Raw genomic sequence first — 12,101 nt, forward strand, 5'->3', positions numbered from 1 at the left:
AGACTTCTCAATTCCTTTTTGGGGGGGAAAGTGGGAGGGGAGGAAGAAAATAAGGGCAAGGGAAAAGATAACGACAGACTTCTTATCACTCTTGCACTCCCCAGAAGAGTAGCCTTCTCTCAGCCCATAGAGGAAATGGGCTGCATTCTGTCAGAGGTAGAAAGCAGGTTAGAGAGCCACTCATACTGCTGCTGCCTCAGAGTCGATTGTAAAGGGAGACAGGAGGAAAGACTAAGAGCAAACATTCCAGACAACCCGGCAGAAGCCCCACCTACTCACTGCAGTCAAGTCATGTCCCCATGTTCCCTAGTCATGTTTTTATGATCCTCTTCCTCAATTCATCTCCAAAGAGGACACACCGCAAGCTCTGCCAAGAAGATATTTATGCATTTAAAAGGATCCAAACCCATTAATGTATTGAATATTGCCTCCTTGATCCTTTCCAGATGACTCATAAGGGACTATAGTCCCAACCAAAGGGTGGGGAGGGAGGGTCCAGCTTTTCCACCACAGATACACCCTCAATATATCCCCTTGTGGCCTACCTATAACTGATAAGAGCTAACGTGATGGAGGGAGGGTTATTCAACTGCACCTGCTCCATGAATAAAGCTAGAAGGTGCTGGTTGCTGATTATGACAGAGCTGAGGTTAGAGCCAAGGACATTCACAACATAAAGCACAACAGAGTATATAGATGGTATTCTTAAACTACTTTCTCCCTCAAGCCTCTCTTTTAATGGTTATGGTATTTGGTATGTAAGATGGTAGATAGTTGTTTACATTTGCTTCTATTAATAAGCCATAACACTTTCTTGACCACTCTTTCTGCAGACTTCTCCTCAGAGATCAGGTTTGGGATGAATGCTTGGTGGTTCAGGCAGAAATCTCCCATCCTTCTCCTCTTCCTGCTTCTCCTCCTCCTCCTCTTCCTCCTCCTCTTTGACCCTCCTTTGTCCTCAGTAGTGTTGCCCCAACTTGAGAATAGGGGAATGACTTTGACTCATAAACTCTCACCCTTTAGACTTCTGGGTAGAAGAGGAGTGAGGGTAGATGGAATTTGTATAGGATTTTTCATTTCCCCTTTTCCTTTTCACTCTCCAGAGGGGACAAATGTATATTTCTGAGACTAATGTTTTTCCAGGGGCTTGGGAGACTTAGCCTTGTTTCTTAAAAAAATGTGTTTCCTTTATGTGTCTAAAAGTTTGCTTTGTTTTTTTAGTCTGGCAAATATAATAAAGCTGTTAATGAACTATATTGATAAATAATGTCTGCTGTTTGAATGCTACATTGAGGGGTCTATAAGAAAAATGGCTAGGTAAGAAAGAGATATAAACTGCTGTATTTTCTAGGGCAAAGTTTCTGGCTGGAGTTAAAAAGAGTTATTGATTACTTTTTATAACTTTCTTGGGCAGAGAACATATTCACCAGGATTTTTCTGAGCAAATGATTCAGCAACTATACCTGGGCAACAATATCTAGTGGGTTTGGCCTTGAGGCAAGCATCTACCACAGTTTATTTTGAAAAAAAAATAGAGGACAAAACAACTCTCTGGGAGTTGCTAGAAAGTCTTACCCTAACAGGAGGAGTAATCTGATTCACAAAGGAGGAGTGGTATGCTGGTAACTGGCTCTCCAGGAAAAAAAAAGTATGCAGAACACACTTCTAATTTTAATCTGCATTATTAACATTTTTCTGCATCATTTTCATAAGTCTAGACAATCAACAAGACAAATAAATCAAATCAAATACATAAATCAAGCTTTAATTTGTAGCTTGTGTAGGTAAAAATGCCCAAACTGGCCCTCCATCTCTCCAGCTCCATAAAATAGGGGAAGGAAAATAAGAGTGATTGACAGCCCTGCTTACCTACTTATCAGCATACAACAAGCCACTACTACCTTTGCTTCAAGCCTATCCATCACCTTATAAGACTGCATTAACCCAATGATGTAAATGAAAAGACTATTAAAAAGGAAGTTGAACTCAGAATAATGGAAAAGCCAATGAAGGTCTTGGAGAAGAGATAATGAAATCTACCTCCTCCTTCCTAGCAGAGAGGTGGAGATCTACTAGGACTGAATGTGAAACTCTTCATCAGACAAGGTTTCTGTATTGCATGTTTTTGCTTAATTACTTTTCTTTGTCACAAGGAAAAGTTCAATCTGGAGAGGGTAATGGTAAACAACCCTATTGAAAAGAGAAAACACATCTATAAAACATTTTAAAAGATTGATTCATTGCCTCCTAAATAATGGTGCTAAGATCTGATGTATTAAGTGTAGCTACTCATCTCAGATGCTTGGCATTTGGAAATGAAAAGATGGGGAGAACTCTAAGAGTAGCAAGAAAGGCCAGTTTGTGCAAATCTTAAAAATAAAAGATGTGTCTGAGCCAGAGAAATTCCTGCCCATGGAGCACTGTTAAAAAGCTGTAAAGTGTTGGAGTGAGGGTGGGGGAGGGGAAGCAGCACACAGTGCTAATTGAAAGTGTAATTTGGCAGAAGCAACTCCCCATTTGAAGCAACCATACTTCAAATTAACTTGCTAAAACCACAGTGAAGTATTTGAGACTTTTTAAAGGTGACATAAAAGTAGGTTCAGTGGAATGCTGAAACTTGAACAGAAGGAACCATCTAATGACTCAGGATACAAATATAGCACAAAGAACGGTTTAAAAAAAAGTAGATAAACGTCAAAACTGATTAAATTCAACAAATTAAACCCAAAGAAGAATTTACCTAGTGTCTATTATGCTTTAGGTACTAGAATTTCCAAGTCTGGATAAGTCAAAAATCAGTTTTGATATGGTTTACTTTTAGAGAATCTCAAAACCAAGAATTTGGAATAAAATGTACATGTATGTGTTGTTAGAATGTAATCTCCTTGAGAGCAAGAACTGTTTCACTTATGTCTTTGGATCCTCACTGCATAGTACAGTACCTGGCTTATAGCATGGGCTTAATAAATGCTTGCTAATTGGTTGACCTCAGAGGTCATCTAGTCCAAACAGTGCCTGAATCAGATTTCTCATTACAGCATCTCTGACAAATAATGTCATTCAGCTTCTCCCTGAATACCTCCAGTGATAGGGAAATTACTATCTGTCAAAGACTGCTCATTCTACCTAGGGGCAGTTCTAATTGATGAAATTTCTACCCTTAGGGAACTCACAGTCTAGCTCTGGAGGTAAAAGGAACTCACTCGAAATAATTATAGAGTGATATTATGATAACTCAACAAAGAGATAGTAAGTATGTATTATAGTGAGTCACTATGCCAGGTGCTGGGTATGCAGTAATAAAAATATCCTAGCCTCTGTTCTCAAAGAGCTGAAATTGGAAGGTGGAGGCAGGCATATAACATATACAACTGGCAAACACAGTACAGGAAGCATGTGATGAAGGACAGAATACAACTTCTCTGGACATTATCACGCACAGCTTAAGTTTACACTAGCATTTTAGACTAGCATGTACTTTGTTAATTCATATTGTGCTTGTAAATCCACTAAAACACCCATGCCTTAGTACACCTCTTGTCTAGCCATGCCTCTCCCAGCCTGTACTTGTGCACTTAATTTTTTTTAAGCTGACTTTACATTTAACTATATGGGTTTTATCTTATTAAATCTGGTACCTTATTTTAGCCTGTTAAGATCATTTTGGAAGCTGGTTTTGGTCTGTTGTAATCTCTCCTAGCTCTACATCAGTCAACAGGGGTGTATGGTGTATTGAAGGAGGACTAGTGCCTCTGGTATGAGGGCTTGCCAAGCTCTTTTCAGGACTGCTTATCCGTGTTTGGTGTCTACCTGCCACTCAAATCTCACCTGTGGCTTCAAGAAGCTGTAGCATGCACAGTGTCAGTACCCTAGTAAACCGTCTTGGCAGATGGGCTAAACCATCTGAGATTGGCATCTGAAGGTAACCTAGAGGCTGAGAGTGACCTACAAACCTCACACCTATCAGTAAGTTAAGGGGGTGGAGACCTGTGAAGATTTTCCTGGGCAGAGTGGGTAGATGAAGATAATGTTCCAATGGCTACAAAAGTGGCTGAAGCAGGTGCTTAAAGCTTGATCAGACATGGAAGATGCCTACAACATATCCAGGGCCATTGCCAGTCATCTTGACTTTTATCTTGTCACTGGACTTAGATGACTCTGGAAGAGAGGCTGACAACTTTGTACAACTTTGCCTCACTGAAATCCAATTTATGCACAAGTCAAGATGTTATCTTTGAAAATGAAGGACAAACAACCACATGTCAGTCAACAAGCATCAATCGATTGCTTACTCTGTAATGGGCACTGTGGTAAGCATTTGGGATACAAAGATGGACAAAAATATCAACCCTGCACTTAAGGAGCTCACGTACTAATGCAGAAGACTATATGCCAACAACTATTAACATATAAGATGTATACACTGTAAATGGAAGGTAGTCTCAAAGGGAAAGCACTAGCAGTAGAAAGGACCCCTTACAAAAGATGGCTTTTGAGTTAAGTCTTGAAGGAGGATGTGGCAGTTTGGAAGCAGAACATTCCAGGCATGGGAGACACAGCCAGCAAAAAGGCCTGGAGAGTAAGGGGTTAGCACCTTATGTATAGAGAACCAAAGCAGGCCAATGTAGCAGTATCATCAAGTGTGTTACAGTCACAGGAGTAAAGACTGGAAAGGCAGGAACGGGCTAGGTTGTGAAGGACTTTAAGTGACAAGCAGAGCATTTTATACTTGATCCTGGAGTTAATAGGGAGCCTCTGGAGTTTGTTAAGTATAGGGTAACATAATGACATGTACTTTAGGAAAATCACATAGGGAGCTGAGTGGAGGATGGATTGAAGTGAGGAGAGGCTTGAAGAAGCATCAATGAAAAGGCTTTTACAGCTGTCAAGGCAGGAGGACATGAGGGTGTATACCAGGGTAGCAGCTCTATGGAGCTCAAGAGATAGAGAGAAAGGGATGTATAGAAGAAATGTTGTAAAAGTAAAAATGATAAGACTTAGCGATAGATTAGATATGTGGGGTGAGTGCGAGAGAGGATACTGAGATTTCGAGCACACATGACTTGGAGAATGATAGCACCTTCAATAGTAAAAGGAAAATTGGAAAGAGAAAAATGGTTTCTTTGGTAGGGGCAGGGGAGGGAATAATGAACTTTATTTTGGACCTAATGAGTTTGAGATGCCAGTCTCATATATCCCATTATCTACATAGAACTGTTTGAGGGAAAAGTCCTCACTTGACCCTTAGAATCTCTTTCTAGTAGCCTTTTTTTCTTTGGTGGCTTACTGCTTACGTCACTGGACCATGTGGCTATATTGGAAGTGCTGAAGGTGAGCCCAATGTGGGAGCTGTACCTTACGAACCCATGCTTTTGGCTAACTTCTTCCTAACTTCAGTAATTTCATGCTTTCATAAAGATCTTCTACCTTAGTTCCTAGCCTAGAACCAGTGGTACTATCAGGATAGATGTTAGTGTTTGTGCTGGTTATGTTTGTGGTGATGGTGACGATAATGTTAGTAATGATGGTAATAGTACCAGCAGTAACACAATCAACAAAGACAACTTTAGTGTGATCCTGGACTCTTCTTTCACACTCACCCAATATCCAATTTGGTTATGCCTTGTTTTTTTTACCTTCACAACATCTTTCCTGTACATCGCTTCCCTTCTACTTACATAGCAGCAAGGCTTGGTGCAGGCTATATCAACAGGGATAGAATGCCAGAATATCAGACATACAGGCTATGGAGAAGTCATTACTAGTAATCCTTAGAGGCCTGCTGTCTCCAACTCTGCTCAGTCCGAATGAATTTAATGTCCTCTTGTCGCCCTAGTCACTCAACTAAATTTTTCTGGCCCTGATTCTGGTCCCTTTTCCCATTCTCTGGAAGGTCATCCAGTCGTAAAATCATGGCAACCAAAGCTGCAAGATCTTCAGCATGCCCTAATAGGCAGTCCTTTAAATCAATATTCAGGCTCTTCTGAAAGAATGCCATCAGCCCAGCCTCCTCCCAGTCTAGCTCTTAGCTGGTGAAACTCATTAATATAAATTAACAATAAGCATCACCCATGTTGAAATCCCACTAGGACTACAGCATTATATTACTTGAGATGAAAGTACTGAAACATGGGCAAGCCCTGCCTTTTATTGTGATAGTTCTACGGGAAAGGGCCTTCCTTCCTTCTCTATCAAAAGATTCCAGAGAACCCCTTGTAATTATTTTATCATAGAGGCTATCCAAACCTGATTTCTTGCAAAAATACCAGGCCCTTTTGTAACAGCTAGTTCATCCTGCCACGAAAGGTCAGTATCTGTTTTCCTTGACTTTTAAATATACATTTGATCTGCAATTACATGGCAGATCTCTGTCAGTACAAAAGGTAAGTATCCATAGCTATTATCTGTTAGAAAGAAGGTATGAATACAGCAGGCAGGGACCACAAATACCTTTCTTTTCAGTGTAACCTGTATTGGAAAAAATTAGGGTTTTCATCACAGCAATTTCCTGGATATTTTAGGTGCCAAAGAAGAATGGGAACTGCAGAACCAGGAGTTGAACTGTCTAAGCCATTTTAACATAAAGCAGTAGACTAAAAAGCATCATTTCTCATGCTAAAGTGATAACATTTTAAAAAGAGGGCCATCTGCTTTCCGGGAAAAATATGTCAGAGATACTTGAAATACAAATGGGACAAGAAATTTGCAGTATGGAGCAGAGTAGGATTTGTTCCCCACCATGGGCCTAGCAGCAAGACAGTGGGAGGCTGGAGACATCAGAGAAATACTGGAGAGAGATTCCTGGAAAAAGACCTTTGAACTGCTTTCTGACAAGGCAAGTGTGGTAATAAGGCTTTCACCTGACTGTTTGGTCTGCCAGGATCAGATTATGGCAAAATGGTTCTTTCTCTTTCTCCTTGAGAATTTGAACATGGGGAGTTGGGCCTGCTCCCCTAACAAAAACATTCAGGTGTGCCTGAGTGCAAGCGTTGAACACCAAGAAAGGGAAAGATGAGTTTTCAGACTTTTCTAGGAGTGACCGGCTCAGCTGCCTGAAGAGTTTTAATGCATCCTTTGCTTTCAGTTCCAGTCAATAAATGTACTTTAATCTATAAAATGAGTGTATGTAATCCTTCTGGGTCATGATAAGTTGAGAAGGAGATAAGAATATTAATGGGAATGGGAGCATGAGACATTTTGATAAACTAGGAATTGTTGGAGATTTCCATAATTTGTACCCTAGGTTAGATGAGTCAGAACCTAGATTTTATAAAACACTAAAAGCATGTCAGGAGCTAAAGGATCCAGGCAAGTCAAATCCACCTTTGCACAAAAGGACTCAGGACAGGCTCAGAGGAGACCTTGCCTGTCCCTGGACAAAGGGGACTCAAAGTTCAGTGCTCAAAGCTTTGAGCGCCACCTGGTGGCCCACAGAGATTGAACTCTGGTTCAATTCTAGCCCTCCTACCTAAGAGGCACATAGGATTTGCCTGCCCTTTACCTACCTTTATTGTCTCTAGGGAAAATATATAGTAGGTGTTTCTGTGGAGAGAAGCAATCATGTTTTATACGATAATGACCTATGGACTAAAAGGGATAGAAATTTTAAAATGTTGCTAATGAAGTTGAAATCTAAGATAAAGAGAGAGTTAAAGAGGACCTGGGTATCCTTGATGAAGTCTAGTCACTAGTTCCAGGTGATCTGTACCCTAGTATATTGGAAGTGTTTGAATCCCTCCTCCGTTACCTAATCCCTTAACAAACTCCTCCTGTCTTTTTAATATTAATCATATTCCCATATTCTATGTAAATTTTGATTGTGTAATCAGCATCTTAACCCTATAAAAATCCATCTTGCTTTTTCTGAAGTTGCTGATTCCTCTTGGAACTTAACCCGATCTATGAGAAGCATCAATCTCAGTAAATGCCTATACTTGGATTAGAGGTGGTCTGACTCTGAATTCTTTGAGACGGTTCCACCACAACACTTCACGAAACTGCAATCGTTTTTGGCCCTGGGTGGGCAGAGACTAAACCTCAACAAAAGAACTGACGGATGTGATTGGGTTTTTTTTTGATCTTTTTTCTCCCCCCCCCCAAATTTATTAGTTTATTTGTTTTCAGTTTTCAACATTCACTTCCATAGGTTTTGAATTTTCTCCCCCTCCCTTTCCAAGAAAGCATGCAATCTGATGCGGGCTCTACACATACATTCCTGTTAAACACATTTTCAAATTAGTCATGTTGCATAGAAGAATTATAACAAATGTGAGAAACCATGAGAAAAACGAAACAAAACATAACAGAAGTGAAAATAGTCTGCTTCATTCTGCGTTCCAACTCCATGGTTCTTTCTTTGGATGTGGATGGCATTTTGTATTGAGTCCTTTGGTAATGTTTTAGGTTCTTGCATTGCTGAGAAGGGTTAAGTCTATAAAAATCAGTCCTCACACACTGTGGCCATTACTGTGTATAATGTTCTCCTGGTTCTGCTCACTTCACTTAGTATCAGTTCATATAAGTCTTTCCAGGTTTTTTTGAAGTCCGCCTGTTCATCATTTCTTATAGCACAACAGCATTCCATTACATTCACATACCACAACTTGTTCAGTCATTCCCCAATTGATGGGCATTCCCTTGATTTCCAGTTCTTGGCTACCACAAAAAGAGCTGCTATAAATATTTTTGTACGTGTGGGTCCTTTTCCCATTTTTATGTTCTCTTTGGGATATAGCAGCATTGTGGGGTCAAAGGGTATGAACTATAGCCCTTTCGGTATATTTCCAATTTGCTCTCCAGAATGGTTGGATCAGCTCACAGCTCCACCAGCAATGAATTAGTTTCCAATTTTCCCATATCTTCTCCAACATTTACCATTTTCCTGTTTTGTCATGTTAGCCAATCTGATAGCTGTGATGTGATACCTCAGAGTTGTTTCGATTTGCATCTGTCTAATCAATAGTGATTTAGAGCATTTTTTCCACATGACTATAGATAACTTTAACTTCTTCCTCTGAAAACTGCCTGTTCATATCCTTTTACCATTTATTAACTGCGAAATGACTTGTGTTCTTGTAACTTTGACTCAGTTCTCTATATATTTTAGAGATGAGGCCTCTATCAGAGACACTAGTTGTAAAAATTCTTTCCTAGTTTTCTGCTTCCCTTTCCAATTTAATGTAATGAAAATAATCTATTTTGCATTTCATAATGTTCTATATCTCTTATTTGGTCACAAATTCCTCCATTTTCCATAAATCTGACAGATAAACTATTCTTTGCTCCCCTAATTTGTTTGTAGTATCAGCCTTTATACCTAGATCGTGTACCCATGTGGACTTTATTCTGGTATATGGTATCAGACGTTAGTCTATGCCCAGTTTCTGCCACACCATTTTCCAATTTTCCCAGCATTTTTTATCAGTGAGTTCTTATCCCAGAAGCTGAGGTCCTTGAGTTTATCAAACAGTAGACTGCTACAATCATTGACTATTGTATCTTGTATACCTAACCTATTCCAATGATCTACCCCTCAGATATGATTGTTGAATCACTATCAAAGATATTTGAAAAAGCTAAGAATGGAAGAGATGCTGCCGGACTCAAGAAGTATAGATGCTGAACCAATTTTTGAAGGTAGAGAACAAAGTCAGCAAATCATAGAACAACAAGCTTAACTTTGATTCCTACCTAAATTCTAGATCGTATTATTAAAGGGAATTATTGAGCATCTTGAAAAGCAAACATTGATCCCAAAGAACCTATGGAATAGGTCAGACTAACCTTATTGCCTTGTTTGAGAGAGTAACTAGATCGATAGGTCAGGGTAATGCTATAATGATAGTTAGCCTAGGTTTCAGCAAAGTGCTTGACAAAATCTCTCTATCACAGTATTCTCATATCATAATGTCATAGGATTCTCTATCACAAGATGAGACAGAAATATGAGATTACATAATAACAGTTCAGTAAGTTGGATTCAAGCAGCTAGGTGGCTTGGTGAATAGAGAGCCAGGCATCTTCCAGAGTTCAATTCTGGCCTTAGACACTTTCTAGCTGTGTGATCCTAAGTAAATCACTTAATCCTGTTTGCCTCAATTTCCTCATCTGTAAAATAAACTGGAGAGAGAAATGGCAAAACCATTCCGATATCTTTGCCAAGAAAACCCCAAATGGGGTCATAAAGAGTGAGAACTGACTGAAAAGTGGCTGAACAACAGCAGCAATAGCTGGATTCAAAGAGTATTCATAAAAGGCTGGATGGCCACTGGGAAGGAAGACTCAAGGTGCCCTAAGATATCCTTGGCTCTGAGTTGTTTTACATTTTTCTCAGAAACTTTAATAAAGACATTTATAGTTGATATAAAACTAGAAGAGATAGCTAACACATTGCATTGCAGAGCTTAGGAATTCAAAAGCCATTGAATTAAGGCTAGGCCATTGGACTAAATCAAACAAGATGTGATTTAATAAGGCTAAAGGTAAAGACTTACACTTGGTTCTGGTAATCAACTTTACAAGTGCAAGGTGAGGAAGGTGTGGTTAGAGAGTAGTTCATCAGAAAAGAATTGGGGATTTCTAGTGGCCCTCAAGCTCAGTATAAGTCAACATTCTAATTTGGCAGGCAAGGAAGGTAATGCAATCTGAGACTGCATTAGGAGGAATATAAGCCTGAAAAGAAAATAATGTAAATTAATGAATGAAAAACATTTATTAAGCACTTTGCACTGTGCTAAGTGTTGGATATGCAAATACAAAACCAAGAAATAACTTGCCTCAGAGAAGATTATATTCCAGAAGGAGAAAATAACACATATAAGGGAATGGTAGTCAGGAAAGGGTATTTTGATTTGGGAAGTCACATTAGAGGTAAGTAGAACCGTAGGGGAATCAACCGATAATGCCTTTTCCAAAAGTAATGTTTGATTTAATTATTGTTCCAAAAGTAAGAAGTAGAAAGCAGAGTGGGAGGAAGGGAAGGAGGAGGAGTACATGTATTGGAACAAAGAAATAGCTAGAATAGATGGTAGGATAGAATGTGAAGCATGGCTCGGGATCTGCCGATATAACGAACCATTGTGTGTTGGCCCTGGCTGACTGAACAATCCAGACAGTAGAAAAGAAGACTTAGAGGAGAAAAGTGATAACTATTTGCAGAACTTTTATGTGGAAAAAAAAGATTGGATGTGTTCTGCTTGGCTCCAAATGGGTGAAATTCATAAAGAGGTGAAATTAGACTTATTGTAAGGAAAATTTTTTATAATGATTGGAACTATACCAATGTAGAATGAAGTGCCCTGAGGAGGTGGTGGTTTCTCCTTCACTAGAAGTCTTCAAGGCATACTGCAGAGGAAATTCCCATTTAGGTACAATTCCAATAAAATGGTTTCTGAGATTGCTTCAAACTTTGAGGTTCTATGATTCTTTGATTCTGAAAATTACCTAACCTAATAGCCCTGAGGGAAAATGGGGGGATGTAGATGCAATTTGGGAAACAGTGGAGATATGCTCCCTCAAACACTGAAGACTATTAGAAAGTTCTAACAAGAGTAAGACATACCTTATCTGGATGCTTTGGGACAGAAGAAACCTATAACTTCTACTCATCGTAAACTATGCAACTAAGGTCTGCCATACATGCAGAGTGCCTCAGATGATGTCCCTTCACAAGGAGAGCCTGAAGAGGCTACTTCTAGGAGAGTCATGTTGACATAGAATCTAAGTGACTGGGAGAGACTTAAGCATGTATAGACTTTCTCTAACTGGTTCCAGTCTGCTAACCAGATCGTTAGGAAGAATATTTTTCAGTTGGGTAGGTCATCCAGCCCACTGCTGATTTTGTAGGGATATCTAAGTATGGTTTTTACATTAAAAAAGATGTAGTAAAATTTTGTTTAAAAAGGTAAATATGGCCTGCTGGCCATAGATCTTTGCTCTAGGGAGGTAGAATGAGGAGAATCTTCAAAAATACATAAGTAACCTTTGGAATAGTCTTTTCACCTTATTCTCTTCAACTGTGCTCTTGGGGTGGGGTGAGAGAGGTAGTCTTTTGGAATCTTTTGCTCATATCAAGTGAGAGATAATGCTGTAAAGAGAAAGGT

Source organism: Trichosurus vulpecula, chromosome 1, assembly GCF_011100635.1.
Source record: "Trichosurus vulpecula isolate mTriVul1 chromosome 1, mTriVul1.pri, whole genome shotgun sequence".
In the NCBI taxonomy this organism is placed as follows: Eukaryota; Metazoa; Chordata; class Mammalia; order Diprotodontia; family Phalangeridae; genus Trichosurus; species Trichosurus vulpecula.